Source organism: Erythrolamprus reginae, chromosome 10 (assembly GCF_031021105.1).
Source record: "Erythrolamprus reginae isolate rEryReg1 chromosome 10, rEryReg1.hap1, whole genome shotgun sequence".
In the NCBI taxonomy this organism is placed as follows: Eukaryota; Metazoa; Chordata; class Lepidosauria; order Squamata; family Dipsadidae; genus Erythrolamprus; species Erythrolamprus reginae.
Genome location: NC_091959.1, coordinates 21,606,132 through 21,619,122, shown reverse-complemented (window position 1 = coordinate 21,619,122; position 12,991 = coordinate 21,606,132). Strand labels below are relative to the sequence as shown.

Genomic DNA, 12,991 nt, shown 5'->3' with positions numbered 1-12,991 from the left:
TTAACCAGGATATCTTATCAATTCATAATGAAATGTATCTCTTTCAGAAACAGCATAAATGAACCTCACAACTGTCAGTGGTGTTTTTATTTATCTTCTTCCCTCATTTTCCAGTTGTTAAATTTGGAGCATTAAACACACTCTCTCTCTCTGATGTTAAATTAGGCCTGGAAAAATAGCCAATTCCTCCCCCCCAGCCCCCACAAACCAGCAGAGTTCCAAGTGTAAACATATGTTTTGCAGATTGGGGAAATTAAGACCCAGTTCACATTCAGATAGCAACAGATGTGGGCCACAAAATCATTATTGAGCCAAAAAGCATGGATGAAGATACCAATGCTCAATTTAAATAAGAGCTTATATGTAATTATAGTTAAGTTCATCCTTAATTATAGTTCAACCACAACAAAACAAACACTGGGGGCCTTGAAATTCTGCCTATGGCACACTGTTGCTTAATCTTCCCTCACCAATGTTTGCATTTCCTAGGCTAAATGTTAACCCCTTGGAATAAATCTAACCCACCTTCCCACTCCATCTCATTTACAATGAAAGGCAACGTCTACGTACCATTCAAAAAAGACAATCAAACCCAACAAACAAAAAGAAAGAAAGAAAGAAACAGAAGGACCAACCAGATGCCTCCTTGCCAGACATCAACACCCAGATAAATTGAGATTAACACCAAGATTAATGCTAGACCATCTATCAAGAAGTAGCAATAGCAGTAGCATTTAGACTTCTTTACTGCTTCCCTGTTTTACAACCCCCTCTAAGCGGTTTACAGAGTCAGCATATTTATTTATTTATTATTTATTATTTGGATTTGTATGCCGCCCCTCTCCGAAGACTCCAACAATCTGGGTCCTCATTTTTCCTACCTTTGAAGGAGGGAAGTCTGAGTCAACCTTCAGCTGGTCATGACTGAACTGCTGGCAGTCGTCAGAGTTAGCCTGCAATACTGCATTTTAACCACTGCGAAGGGAGGTAGGGAGATAGCAATAGCACTTAGACTTCTATACCGCTTCACAGTGCTCTACAGCTCTCTTTAAGCTCAGCCTCTTGTCCCCAACAATCTGGGTCCTCATTTTACTGACCTCAGAAGAATGGAAGGTTAAGTCAATCTTGGTAAGTAAACAATAACCTCAATCCAGGAACTATCAACCCAGACGAACAATCAAACCCTAGACAGCAGTCTAATCAAAGATCCACCAACATTGATGGGACCACTGAAAGCTATTATAAGAGCAAATCCCACTACCTAACAATTACCTAGTTTGGTAATGAAACATCTGAAAAAAACCCAAGTAAGCTCAGAGAGCACCACAACACAAAATCTAAAATAATTTAGCCAACCACAATATACACACATATGTTTGGTGCAGCTGTCTTCCTTATTTCAACACAGCACTACGTAATCCCATTCTCCAATGAGAAAGAATCCAGGATAAAGAAAGAAAAATTGGCAGAGAAAAAGCAATAATCTCTAAAATAGGTCTCTGCTCCTGCTGGATTTGTTTTGTTTTATGACCAGCGTACAGTTCTTAATACATACACCGCATTTCATTAATCACGTAAACCATTTTCAAGGTGTCAATCAAAACATAGACGAACCATCTATTCTACAAACAGTCAAGAAACAAGCAAAATAAAATTCTTACCTTGAAATCTTATGATCCGTCAAAATAGACTCTGCTAAGAAATCGATCTCTGGAGGGAACTGAATCAGACACTTTCTCTGTTAGTCTCATCTGGAAGAGAGAGTAAATAATCATGGTTAAATAATCAGAGTAAATAATCGTGGTTGGTCTCACCAAGAAGAAGGAGTGAATAGTCTGCTCCACCCCTTCCTTATGTTATTCCTTGCATTGATTTATTGATTGCACAGGGTTAGAATAGAATAGAACTCTTTATTGGCCAAGTGTGATTGTACACACAAGGAATTGTCTTTGGTGCATAGGCTCTCAGTGTACATAAAAGAAAAGAGACATTTGTCAAGAATCATGAGGTACAATACTTAATGATTGTCATAGTGTACAAAGAAGCAATCGGGAAACAATATCAATTTAAATCGTAAGGATACAAACAACAAGTTACAGTCACACAGTCATAAGTGGGAGGAGATGGGTGATAGGAACGATGAGAAGAATAACAGTAATAGTAATGCAGCCTTAGTGAATAGTTTGACAGTGATAAGGGAATTATTTGTTTAGCAGAGTGATGGCATTCAGAGGAAAAAAACTGTTTTTGTGTCAAGTTGTCTTGGAGCGTAATGTTCTATAGCATTGTTTTGAGGGTAGGAGTTGAAACAATTTATCTGCAGGATGTGACATGCAGTTACCTTTGGAAGGTGACTGTTTTTCCAGTTTTGAAATCACATTTTCAAATTGCAACACACAGGAAGGACATCGGAGCCACCAAGGAAATTAAAAACATTCATCCATTCAAAAGTGTGCATTCATCATTAGCACAAATGGGTACCTCTGGCATGTAAATAAGGATGCTTTAATCTTATTATTATTATTTTTTTAAAAAACACTTTCCAGCATGGCCTACAATTTAAGCGATCTCTCATCATGGTATGCGCTAACTAAATCAGGTCTCTTTATGCTTTTTGAGAGTAGCCAAGCTTCGCAATTGCTTCCACTTATCGCGGTCCAATACCAAAAATTAAAGGGAAGATGACACCAAGCTTTGCTCTGCACTCATTTACTGAACTTGGGAGAGACAGATTTTTACACCAAACAAAGTTTCTGCAGAGGTTACATACATTCATTTAATGACCGTTTGAACTTACGATGACAATGAACAAAGTGACTTATGGCTATTTTTCACACAAGTGTTGCAACATCACCATTGTTAAGTGATCAAAATTGAAACCTGTATTTATGACAGTGGCAGTGTTCCGGGGTCATGCAATCTCCTTCTGACGAGCTAAGTCATCTAGGAAGCCTAATTGAAAATGTCCAAAGATACTTCACCAGAAGTGCCCTTCACTCCTCCACTCGAAACAGAATACCCTACGAGACTAGACTTTCAATCCTGGGCCTAGAAAGCCTAGAACTAAGACGCCTTAAACAAGATCTAAGTATTGCCCGCAAGATCATATGCTGCAACATCCTGCCTGTCGGCGACTACTTCAGCTTCAACCACAACAACACAAGAGCACACAACAGATTTAAACTTAATATTAACCGCTCCAAACTTGACTGTAAAAAATATGACTTCAGTAACAGAGTTGTCGAAGCGTGGAACTCATTACCTGACTCCGTAGTGTCATCCCCAAACCCCCAACACTTTACCCTTAGATTACCTATGGTTGACCTATCCAGATTCCTAAGAGGTCAGTAAGGGGCGTGCATAAGTGCACTAGAGTGCCTTCCGTCCCCTGTCCTATTGCTCTCCTATATCTCCTATACCTTTCTTCTATTCCTATATCTCTTCTTCTATTCTTTCATTGATATGTTCTATTCCTATAACTTCTCTTCTATTCTTTCTTAGATATATTTTACTATGAGAATATCCTCTATAACCTTCATCATGTATTTTACTATGTGTATACCCACTAAAACCCTCATTGTGTATTGGACAAAGTCAATCAATCAATAAAATAAATAATTCACTTTAACAATATTTTTTAAAATATTTTTAAACTGTAATTTAGATTTGTTGTAAATTGTTTCACTTTGTTGTGAGCCGCCCCGAGTCTGCGGAGAGGGGCGGCATACAAATAAAATAAATAAATAAGTAAGTAAGTAAGTAAGTAAGTAAGTAAGTAAATAAATAAACAAACTGCCTTATTACTTTTGCAATTGCACCTATTCAACTGTGCCAAGGAAGATCGTCAAATGGGAGATCATCCTCCCATTCCCGACTATTCTGTGAGAGGTGAAGAAGCTGCTTGGATGAGAAGCAAAATATCTTCACATTCTTGTGTTTCAGTGTATCCAAGCATGCACTGCCACTATTGCTCTTGAATAAATTCCAGTGAGAATTGCAGGATGAATAAAATCAAGGTAGAGTCCCCATTTGAGGTGAACTGTTTGTCTTCTTGGCAACAATATAGTTATTTATCAAATTTAGGTACCATCCATCTCACTCTCAGATATTTGCCTTCGAGGGGTCCTTGGTACCTTCTGAACTTGTTTGTTTGTTCTAGCAGATGTTTCATTACCAAAACTCATCATCCGTGTTACCACTAGCATTTGTGATGGTACCTAGTTTCATTAATGAAGCATCTGTAAGAAAACAGCCAAGCTCAGAAAGCACCAAGGATCTCTCATTTCAACCTTGAGCTACAAATATTATTCTTTAACAGACGGGAGGTTGAACAACTAGCCTTGTGGTGCGACCGGAACAATCTGGAACTGGACACACTCAACATGGTAGAAATGGTGGTAGACTTTAGGAGACACGCTTCCACCCTTCCACCTCTTACAATACTAGACAACACAGTGTCAACAGTAGAGACCATCAAATTTCTAGGTTCTATCATATCTCAAGACCTATAATGGTCACCTAACATCAAAAACGTCATTAAAAAACCACAACAAACAATTTCTTTCTGTGCCAACTCAGAAAGTTCCAACTGCCCAAGGAGCTGCTGATACAGAGGAATCATTGAGTCTGTCATCTGCACCTCTATAACTGTCTGGTTCAATTCTGCAACCCAACAAGACTGACACAGACTTCAGAGGATAATCAGAACTGTAGAAAAAACAATTACAATTAAAGAGGTAACTCGACTTTCTTTGTTTTTCTCTGAAGATGTTTGGATTCTCATCCAAGAAGCTTCTTCAGTCCTTCTTCAGAAAAAGCTTCTTGGGTGATTGTTAGCATTCCAAATAACATCCAAGAAATAAATCAGAGTCCAAGCTTTGGCTTTCCTCCAAGTTCTAATTTATTATTATTATTATTATTATTATTATTATTATTATTATTATTATTATATTTACTTACTTACTTACTTACTTACTTACTTACTTACTTACTTACTTACTTACTTACTTACTTACTTATTTATTTATTTATTTATTTATTGGATTTGTATGCCGCCCCTCGGGGCGACTCACAACACAATAAAACAGTTCATGACAAATCTAATAATTTACAATTTAAAATATTTAAAAAACCCCATTATTAAGCAAACATACATACAGGCATACCATACATAAATTGTATAGGCCCGGGGGAGATATCTCAGTTCCCCCATGCCTGACGACAAAGGTGGGTTTTAAAGGAGTTTACGAAAGTCAAGGAGGGTAGGGGCAGTTCTAATCTCTGGGGGGAGCTGGTTCCAGAGAGTCATATTGGTCAACTTTCCTACAGTTCTCCACCCAGGTTAAGGTTCATCTCTCATCCACACACCCACAAGGTCATCATGTGGACCAGTCTGGTTGTCTGCAAGTCCATGGACTTCCTCCAAGGATGTCCCCTCCCTACTCCAACAGCACTATTCTAAACTCCAAACAATGGCTTTGGCCTGACAATGAGAAGCAAACATCTTCAAGAAAAAAAGAAAAGAAAATCCAGTTGCTTCCTGAAAAAGCACCTCTGGGACAACCATGACCTGGGTGACTGAGAATCTCTACAGACTTTTAGCTATACAATTTGGGATGAACACCCTTTGAATGGTGTGAGAGGAGGAATGGGTTTCCAGAGGAAAAATTGCAGACTACAAGAACCAGGAGCATTACTCGGGTGACCCTGAGGAGACAGATAAACCTCCAAGTGCTTCAAGGACCCTCTAAAAGGATGCAAAGGACCATCTGCCTGCAGGGAATATAAAGCCTTCCATCCCCCAATATCCAGTCAGAGCTGAAGAAACTTCTTGCATGAGAAGCAAAATGTCTTTGTTTTTTCAAAGAAGAAAAAACAAGAAAGTCCAGTTGCAACCTGAAAAAGCATCTTTGAGACAACCATGACCTGAGACTATTGTCTCTTAACAACTGTAGCCCTTAGCAACAGAAATTTTGGGGTTAAATGGGGGACTATTTGTATGCAATTCTATAGGTAGAATTTCACCCTGGGCTAGCCTGTGTTCTTCAAGTTTTTCCTCCATACTATGAATATCTTCTTTGCCTAAAGAGAACCACAGATCAAACAGCTTACATTCATTTTATTTATTGCCATGCTCAGTTTGTTTCCACATCAGCTTGATGGAAGCAGATTTTCAAACGCATTTCAGATAGTACTACGTTTCATTTCCACCCTATTTGGCGTTCTACAAAAGAAAAAAATATTATGAAAGTTGTGAATTCTGCTTAGGGAACCTGTCACAGAACAAAATTTGGTTTGGGCATTATATTTAAATTGTAACTTTTGTTTAAATAAATCATGTACCGCAGGAGCATCATATGCCTCTAGTGCTTTTCTTCCCAAGGAAACTAAATCCTGACCAAAATTGGCAAAAGTTCTCACCGCTTGCAAAGAGTGGAGGTGCTGATATATAATAAAAGTCGCTGGCATTTGCTGAAAAGTCTTGTTGGTGAATGATGGATGTTTCCTACAACGTTGCAGCAGATGCCGTATTAGGATAATCAGCTGAAAGTGAATGACTTCTTGCCAATACATCTGGAGAGGTTCATCCCCATATATAATGTTAGAATAAAAACATTACTAATGCAGGTAAGCAACACAGTTCACACAGGAGCTACACAATCAATCCGACACATAACTGCTCCTCAAAGAAAAAAGCAACTGAAAGAGTTTGCCTTGAACTTGAGTCAGAATTTCCTCAGAATAAGAATCAGAACACAAAATACAAACTCAGTGGAAATGAACTTGTAGGTGACCCTCTCTCTGTCAAAAACCTTGAAGTACTCATGTCCAATGACCTAAATGCCAGAGCCCACTGTAACAGCATTGCCAAAAAAACATTAAGAGCTGTTAATCTAATCTTACGTAGCTTCTTCTTCAAAAACATTGAACTTCTAACCAGAGCTTACAAGTTACAAACCTTTTGTCAGACCATTCTAGAATACAGCTCGCCTGTATGGAATCCAGATTGCATATCAGACATAAATATACTGCTCAAAAAAATTAAAGGGAACACTCAAGCTTGGAAATGCTTGAGAAGCACCAATGACATCAAACCATAGCAGGATGATGGAAGGAAAGAGAGGAAAAAAGGAAGAGAAAAATGTTAGAGTTGGACAGATACTAATCATCATTTATCCAACAACCAATAGGTAGCCAAGGTTAAGTTTAATCTCCATGGCCTTCTGTGTTACAGGAAGCATTTTTTAAAAATCTTGTATGGGTGCTGGAAAATAGATTCCAGATCAAAGGGGCTTGCTTTTAAAAAAAGTACATATGCCAGCTTCAGGGGGTTTCAAATATTTATACTTTGCTACATTTTAAAGAGGTTTTTTGAAGCAGTGTGTTTGCATTCTGATAACACAGGCAACTGTTCAGAACAGGTCTTGGGTCTTATCCAATTAACGCCATGAGAAAATATGTCTCTGCAGCTAGCTACAATAAGAAAGAAATGACATGCACAATGACATCACTCTTACAAAGGGATGTGAACCCTTCCCACTTGCATCTCAACATTGGCTGGAGAAAGTCACGGGGTTTGCATGATGCTGTGATACATATTCTGTCACTTCCACTCCTTTCACAAACATATCAGCCACAGGGTGTAATCCAGCAGGTTCTGACAGGTTCTGGAGAACCAGTAGCGGAAATTTTTAGTAGTTTGGAGAACCAGAAAATACCACCTCTGGCTGACTCCAGAGTGGGGATGGAATGAGGATTTTGCAGTATCCTTCCCCTGGAGTGGGAAGGGAATGTAGATTTTGCAGTATCCTTTCCCTGGAGTGGGGAGAGAATGTAGATTTTGCAGTATCCTTTCCCTGGAGTGGGGAGAGAATGTAGATTTTGCAGTATCCTTTCCCTGGAGTGGGAAGGGAATGGAGATTTTGCAGTATCCTTTATGTATTTATTTATTTATTAGATTATTATGCCGGTGCTTGTATGCTGCCCCTCTCCGAAGACTCGGAGAGCCTCACAGCAGCCGCTTTCCTGGAGTGGGAAGGGGATGGAGATTTTGCAGTATCCTTCCCCTGCCACGCCTGCCAAGCCACAACCACAGAACCAGTAGTTTAAAAAATGGATTTCACCACTGATCTGCCAACACCAATGAAAAGAGAGGAAGGATCTGAGAAGAAAGCATTTGTAACATTCATCCAGAGCAGAGGTTAGCAAACATTTAATTTGAGGAAAAGGGGTGATCACCCAAATTATCTTCAGACTGGAAACAATCCATGAAAACCGCCTCTACCTATCAATGCTTCCGGAGAAGCAATGTGAGCCTTGCGCTTATTTTCAGAGCATATCATCTCTCCACCACATTCTAGCCATTCTTAATGTTGCCCTGGGTTTCCAATGCTAGGGCTAAATGGCATCTTGGATTAAATCCCATGATATTTATCCCCAGGTGGACTTTGGGTGACTAACCATGTTTAGTAAATCTAATGGTATGTGAGAAAGACCTTGAGAGACTGAACAAAGAAGTTGACAAGAGATTAGTTAGATAAGAGATAGCACATCCCACAGCTGGATAGCTGGCAAGGAAAAAAGCTCAGAAGAGACATTCTCTAGTTTCTTGGGCTGTATAGGAGGCAGGGGGAAGATAGTACTTTGTGACCTGAATCCAGTGATGGGCTCCTACAAGTACGGTCAGGTACGCAGAACCAGTAGAAAAATTTTGCTCAAGTATGCAGTACCAATAGACAAATTTTGATTTTTTCTCTCTCTCCCCCCCCCCCCCCCCTTTGTCGGCTCTGGGTATGTTTTTCTTATCGCAGTAAATTAGGTTGAATGTATATAACTTTAGAAGAGCTCTGTGTGTGTGTGTGTGTGTGTGTAAATACACTTTATATAGTAGATAATGTACATTTTTGTGTTCCTGTGTGTAATATGTATGTACACATATGCGAGGGGGCTACTGCCTGGATTTGGGGGGGGGGGTAGCAAAAATGGAGCTCCACCCCAGAGCACCCAATTTGCATTGAAAGATATTGAAAGAAAATGCAGGGCGTCCTACATAAGCCACACCCACAGTGGGGTAGTAAAAAGTTTGGTAGCCCTTCACTGCACATATGGCATATACACATAGAAATAAATAGTATATTTTGGACGTTCAGTAATAGTAAATACATAGGGAAATTGCATCTGTTTGAGGTGAGGAGAGGCCAGGCACCCTAACTCTAACCCAAACCCTTGATGTGAGTGACGTCAAGTTGGGCATCTTTAAGTCAGTTACATGACCTTTAAGCCACCCTGGTCACATGGCCAGCAAGCCACACCCACTACATAAACCACACCCAAAGTGTGGTAGTAAAAATTTTTGCAGTCCTTCACTGCCTGGATTATTAATGTTGACCAGGTAAACCATATAGGAATGACAAGCAGATGAGCTGATTTTACTTTGTTGTAAAACTACATTGACAGAATCTTCGAAATCTGAAAATACAATTCCAAACGTCCACACACACCCAACCCCACGACTTTAGAGGTCACTAGATGTACATTCTTGGTTAGGTATTGGTGAGATTTCCCCCCACACACACACACATTTCCTTGTTTCATCTACTCGTGGTTATTTGCAGCCATTTACAAATACTGCAGACTTATTTCCTAATCTGTTTTTGCTCCAGCAACTGCTTTCTCAGCATTTTAGCTCTTTAAGTGGTTCAAGCCAAGAATGGCACAGCAGGACGCTATGAAGTCATAAGAGATTTTAGCCACTCATCTTTGTTTATTGATTAACATCAATATAATTAAAGGCATCTATTTAGAGTAAGAAACTTGAGCCCTGACTTGGAAATGTCTGTATCAAAGAAATGATTATTCAGCACACTGGAAATGGAGGAGGAGGAGGAGGAGGAAGAAGAAGAGGAAGAGGAAGAGAAGGAGGAGGAGGGAGAAGAAGAAGAGGAGGAGGAGGAGGAGGAAGTAGTAGTAGTAGTTGTAGTAGTTGGATTCTAATGCACAAATTTAAAAACTGCTTTCTCTTTTATTTCAACTCCAATTCAAAAGATCTTCCTAGCTTGGTACAACAGCCCAAAGGATGCCATCAAATATCACTTGGGGCCAAATCAGAGACAAATATGATCTAATCTGTGCATTTGTTTACTTATATTTTTTCAAATTCTCTGAGAAAAGTTAGAAAGAAAGGAAGAGATTATCAAGGTTATATTTCTCTAATTTTGTTTTGGCACATTGTTCTGAACCTGCCTTTTCCCTGCATTAAAAGAAATTACTTTTCATCTTCTATAGCAAACTGTATATCTATATATATGCTGTTTTGCTTTCCTGTTGATTAAAAGAACCTGAAGTGGATTAATATAGGTATATAGTCAATTGAGAGCCATGTATAAGGCAATATTAATTTTAAAATATTGATTTCAGTGAAGTACAGCCTTAGTATAGCATATCTTAAGAGATCCTGAATGAGATGCAAAGATGAACAAATAAATATATGGTTTGTCACCTTTAATGGCTCCAGTTGGGTCAGCCATCCTTAAATCTCATTTGGGACAATCTTTTGCCTTGCTTCTGTGCCTTTTTTTCCAAAGAAGCAGTTCAAATCAGTCAGATGTTTCATCTCCCTTCACCATAAGTAATGATACACAAAAGTTCATTAGTCCCCAGTACTTCACTGAATTAATTGATAATGCCTTTTTCATGATTCAGGACCATATTATTCAAATAAATACATTTCCCTGTAATACAATATTGATCTCAAGAAACCTCTGCCAAGCAATGATTTATACTTCATCAGCTAACTGGGTAAATTGACTTTTTTTTTTTTACAATAGATATCTGTAACTAGCAGGGTTCATTCCTGGGACAGGTCATTTTTAACATATTTATGAATGGATTTGAAATTGGGAGGTACTAGTGGAGTAGCCAGAATTGCTGATGATATAAAGTCATTCACAACATTATAAAACAGCCAAGGTCTGTAAGGAGTTCCAAAGGCATCATTGAATATTAGGGGAGTGAGCATCAAAATAACAGATGTCATTCAATGTGAGGGAAAGTGAGGCATACTAATGTCAAACATGCTAGCCACTCATACAATTTAATAGAATCAAAGTTACTAGTGACAGGCAAGGGAAGAGATCCTGGAGTAAAAGCAACAGCAATAGCAGTTAGACTTATATACTACTTTCAAATGATGCCATAGAACACTGAACATGCTTCGGAGAGGGGCCGCATACAAATCTAATAAATAATAATAATAATAATAATAATAATAATAATAATAATAATAACAACAACAAGAATAATAACAACAACAACAACAACAACAATAATAATAATAATAATAATAATTATTATTATTATTATTATTATTATAGAAGAGTATATTGAAAAAATGAGATGCTAATATAATAATGCAATCACATCTGACATATTGTGTGTAGTTCTGATCATGATACCCTACAAAGGAAATAGTGGAGTTAAAGATGATTAAGTGGAGGGCCACTAAAATGTTCAAGGAGCTAAGCAGCTTCCTTATGAGAAAAGTTATGATCCTTAGGTTTTTTTTGTCTAGAAAGGAAGTGAAAAAGAAGGGACATGATTAAATTGTACAAAATTATGCATACGAGGGTCGCCCAGAAAGGAATGCACCACATTTTTTCTCAGCCTACAGTAATAGTACGAATACGAAACTTTAGATATACATTATTTGAATTGTTAGCAGTGCGTGTATACATTTTGTGTTTCTTCAGACAGATAGTGTAGCTGCAGCAGTGTTTCGAAATGGCATCTGTAAGTGATGTACGTTACAAGCAGCATGTCATCATTGAATTTCTCACTACGGATGAAGAAACTGTTGGGAACATTCACAACCATTTGTGTACAGTTTATGGAGAATCTGCAGTCGACAGAAGTACGGTTAGTCGCTGGGCACAGAGGGTGAAGCCATTAGAGGTGATTCGCACAGTGCAGAAATGACTTTGTGACCAGAACAAGGAGTGGTACCGACAGGGCATACAAGCCCTTGTGTCTCGCTGGAGGAAGGCCATAGAAGAACCGTTGTACATACCTGAACGGTCTTCTCAGTGCTCTGGAAGGAGAGTCCATCATGGGTTGTTAACCAATCCTATTGGTAGAGACTGAGTTAATTTAAATAATTAACTGGCACCACCCCCCTAGCAGCCCCCATGAGCCAGTTTTAAAAACGAAGACAATGTAAAAGCCAGAAACTGTTATTAACTTCATAACACTGTACAAACTTCAACAGTCCCAACACTCCGGCGACCTGGCCAAACACCATGCCGGGTGGGTATGGACTCTCCTTCCAGAGCACTGAGAAGACCGTTCAGGTATGTACAACGGTTCTTCTCCATTGACTCTGGAAGGAGAGTCCATCATGGGATATACCAAAGATCAAATCCCCTGGGAGGGAAAAGGCTGGGCCGAGGTCGTTGGAGTGGCACACACTCGCTGCAAGACACGCCTGCCAAAAGAAGCCTCTGCCGAAGCCAAGGAGTCCAGTTTATAGTGGCGTATAAATGTAGAAGCTGATGCCCAGGTTGCTGCACGACAAATGTCTTCTAAGGAAGCTTGCGTTGACCAAGCCGCCGAAGTAGCCGCACTTCTGGTGGAATGTGCCATAACCCCGGCGGGAGGAGATTGAGATCTCGATGTATAAGCCTCCGCAATGCAATCCCTAATCCAGCGACTAAGGGGTTGCGAAGAAACTCCAAGACCCATCGTGGCCTGAGCAAAGGAAACAAAGAGTCTTTCCGTCTTCCGAAATGGAGCTGTCCTCCTAATATAGAGCTTCAAAGCCCTTCGGACATCAATCTTGTGCCAACGAAGTTCAGAAGGATGTTGACCATGCGTGCAGAAGTCCGGTAGAACCAGCTCTTGCCTTCTGTGAAAATCTGAATTTACCTTCGGGATAAACGAAGGGTCCAACCGCAGCACCACTCTGTCCGGATGGAACACACACAAGTCCGGTCTGACG

At 39.5% G+C, this 12,991-nt stretch overlaps 1 long non-coding RNA gene across 2 annotated transcripts in view; it reads right to left on the bottom strand.

Moving 5' to 3' along the window:
* The window catches only part of LOC139173155 (uncharacterized), a 205,717-nt gene that overhangs the window by 171,851 nt on the left and 20,875 nt on the right, over nucleotides 1-12,991 (bottom strand). Inside the window, exons 1-2 of one of the 2 annotated variants that reach the window (XR_011559991.1) lie at nucleotides 12,065-12,141; nucleotides 1,662-1,751 (exon numbers count right to left, since the gene is read on the bottom strand). This is a non-coding gene — a long non-coding RNA (uncharacterized lncRNA). Of the gene's footprint in view, nucleotides 1-1,661; nucleotides 1,752-12,064; nucleotides 12,142-12,991 lie in introns of those variants that run through there. The other variant, XR_011559992.1, reaches the window with a different exon arrangement.